Source organism: Sminthopsis crassicaudata, chromosome 1 (genome assembly GCF_048593235.1).
Source record: "Sminthopsis crassicaudata isolate SCR6 chromosome 1, ASM4859323v1, whole genome shotgun sequence".
Classification (NCBI taxonomy): Eukaryota; Metazoa; Chordata; class Mammalia; order Dasyuromorphia; family Dasyuridae; genus Sminthopsis; species Sminthopsis crassicaudata.
Window position 1 is genome coordinate 392,408,312 of NC_133617.1, and position 3,560 is coordinate 392,411,871.

Genomic DNA, 3,560 nt, shown 5'->3' on the forward strand with positions numbered 1-3,560 from the left:
AAAGTATACGTTAAATACAATATATGTATACATGTCCAAACAGTTATTTTGCTGTACAAAAAGAATCAGACTTTGAAATAGTGTACAATTAGCCTGTGAAGGAAATAAAAAATGCAGGCGGACAAAAATAAAGGGATTGGGAATTCTATGTAGTGTTTCATAGTCATCTCCCAGAGTTCTTTGCCTGGGTATAACTGATTCAGTTCATTACTGCTCTATTGGTGGCCACGTCCATCAGAATTGTTCATCATATAGTATTGTTGTTGAAGTATATAATGATCTCCTGGTTCTGCTCATTTCACTCAGCATCAATTCATGTAAGTCTCTCCAATTCTCTCTGTATTCCTCCTGTTGGTCATTTCTTACAGAACAATAATATTCCATAACATTCATATACCATAGTTTATTCAGCCATTTTCTAACTGATGAGCTTCCATTCAGTTTCCAGTCTCTTGCCACTACAAAGAGGGCTGCCACAAACATTTTTACACATGTGGGTCCCTTTCCCTTTTTTAAACTCTTTTTAGGATATAAGCCCAGAAGTAACACAGCTGGATAAAAGGGTATGCACAGTTTGATAACTCTTGGAGCATAGTTCCAAATCTCTCTCCAGAATGGCTGGATGTATTCACAATTCCACCAACAATGTATCAGTGTCCCTGTTTTCCCATATCCCCTTCAACATTCTGCATTATCTTTCCCTGACATTCTAGCCAATCTGATTTTACAAATTTTACAAATTTGTTTTCAAGAAAGTGATTTATAAAATTTAAAAAGTGCTATGGAAAGATGAGTTATTATTGTCCTTGTTATTCTTACTAAAAGGGAAGCTTTGTAGGGACAGAGCCTGGGTCTTACTTATTTTTATGCTAAATACTAGTTTGTTGGATGGATGAATGATTGAATAAACATGTGAATAAATTTCAATACTGATTCACTGATAGGGGAGAAGGCAGGGTGCAGACGGGAAACTCCACAAGGTCCTCATTTATAGAGAATTAGAGAAAATGTGGCATTATCTTCTGTCTGGTTTAGAGCAATATTTTTAGTGTCTCGATCCCAAAATGAACTACAAACTTTAAATTGAACCATTTGTTCTGGGAGAGGCCAGATCAAGTTGTAACATACCCCCCAAGGGAAACTGAATCATTTAATTGGCCTAGAGCATGGCACTATGTCCGAACAGTTGTCTGGCAAAAGGATTTCTGGCATCTGGGCTCATGCCTCGGCATGGAGAACTATTGGCTTTCTCCATACTTTTTTTGGGTAAAATTTCTCACACATGCAAAATTAAATAGAAGCCAATATTACAAAAAAAGAACATTTTTATTCAAATGCTATGGGATTTCCAGAATAAAAACTAAATAGAAATGTAGTTTCAAGGAATCAACCTTCCAATTCCCTAATTCCCTTAAGATTTGGGACAAGTCCCTTCCTTTCCCCAAGCCTCAGTTTCCCTATCTTAATATGAGAAAATTGACTAAAATAATCTCTAAATAATCTCTAGGTCTGATAGCCTAAGATTCTAAATGGGGTTAAAGATCATGAAGTTGTCTCAGGAAGACTTCCGTGATTTCAACCAAAGAGTGAAGTTAATTGCCACATATTGGGAGGCAAACTTGGAAGCAAGCGCCCAGATATATGCATAAGCAAACACATATACACAGGATGGGAATCTGTTTTCTCATAACCAAACAAGATTAGGCATTTAAGACTATCCCAACATGAACCACAGAAAAGGGGCTTTCTTGTACTAACAGATTTTTCTTTAGCACTTTTTCTCTTCTACAGCCTTAAAGCCATTCAGGAGATGTCTAAAGGTTGGATGTAATGGAAGGAACAAAAAATTTCAAAATACATACATATATGTACTATATATATACATATATACATAATATATACATATCTGTGTATGTGTATACAGACATATATGAAATTCTTACGTATACGCACATATGTCAAGTTTCATTCCATGTTCTTAATTGCCCTGTTCCTGAGGAATAACACACAGAACATAATTGTATCTATGTAGTTCAGAAAATTTTGCCTCCATCATGCCTTCATTAACTTTTCAGTTGTAATCATTCGGTCCTGTCCTCTCATTTGATCTACACAACAAGCCTGTGAGAAAGGCAAAGTGGGTAGGAATTATCCTTCCCATATTAAAAAGGGTCCAGGGAAAAGCATCCTTTTGAGACTGTGACAGAGTCAGCACTCTAACCAGAGCTGTAATAAGTACAGCACAACAAAGCTTCACGCTAATGTACTAACATGAAAGAGAATTTGGGAGGGAGGTGGGACTTCTTCCCCACTATGCCAGAAGATGGTTATTCCATCCCTTCCCTTACAATTTCTGTTGCTCTGCATTGCAGACCTCAGGTTGCCAGTCCTAGTCTTGTCACCCTGGTGTCCTGTCCCTTCAGTCCAACTTCCTTCCCAACCCCAAAGGGGCAAGGACCAGATTCTCTGAGAGAAAGCCAATACCCATCTCCCATTGCACCTGCAATTGTCCTGTCCCAATACCCATGTCCCATTGCACCTATAATTGTCCTGTTTTCTGCCTTACCACTACCACACCTGCAACCACCCCCACTGAATTCGCCCCAGGCACAATGATGGCCAGGTACAGCTGTGACTAAATACAGGTCTCCAACTTCCCAGTTAATTTCCCTTTCCGCTATCCTGCATGGCTTCCAATCACTCATCCATTCCCCCAAATTAAAAATGAACCCTTTTAGGGCAAAGGTTACTGACCCCTGCTCCGAGGAGGAGACAGGCTTTTTGGCTTCCTAAAGCCTTATCTCGAGAAGATTTTACCTAGACAAAGATGATAAGATGATAGCTACTGTTGCTAGCATTGTGTGCTAGAATCCTATGGAGCTAGAAGGGATTGACATATTTCATTGTGGTTTTGTGCTCTGAGCTTTGACTCTGTTGGAAGAAAAAAAGAACAAACCACCATCACAGTCTCCTGCTAGACACATTTGTGGGCACACAATTGTAGTTGGCTGAGCAGGGCTAGTACAATCTGAACTTACAGAAGATAGTTTTGCCATGCAAAGTCATGTGGGAACCATCCTGGAGCTGGGCTGCATTAATAATATGCTCTGGTTACCTAAACACTAATCAGGTCATTTTCATGCAAGAACATGAGGAATTGCATTTTAATGAGACACTCAGGTGTCTCCTAAAGCATATTTTAGGATTTATGAGCACAATAGAAAGAATATTAAACTATTAGTCAGAAGACCTGGTTTTCAAAGACTGTGGCTTTAGATAAATCACCAACACTCTCTAATATCTACTTCACTTTTAAATTTTTTTTTTAATTTTAAAAAGTCATTTTAAGTTGTATCTGACTTTTCTTGACCCCATTTAGCATTTTTTTGGCAAAGATAGAAGTTGCTGTTTTCTTCTCCAGCTCATTTTACAGATGAGGAAACTGAAGCAAACAAAGTTAAGTAGCTAAGTTACATAGCTAGTAAAAGGCTGAATGTGTGCTTAGGTCTTATTTCCTCCAGACCCACGTGCCATGCAGCTACCCTCTCTAAAATAAGAAC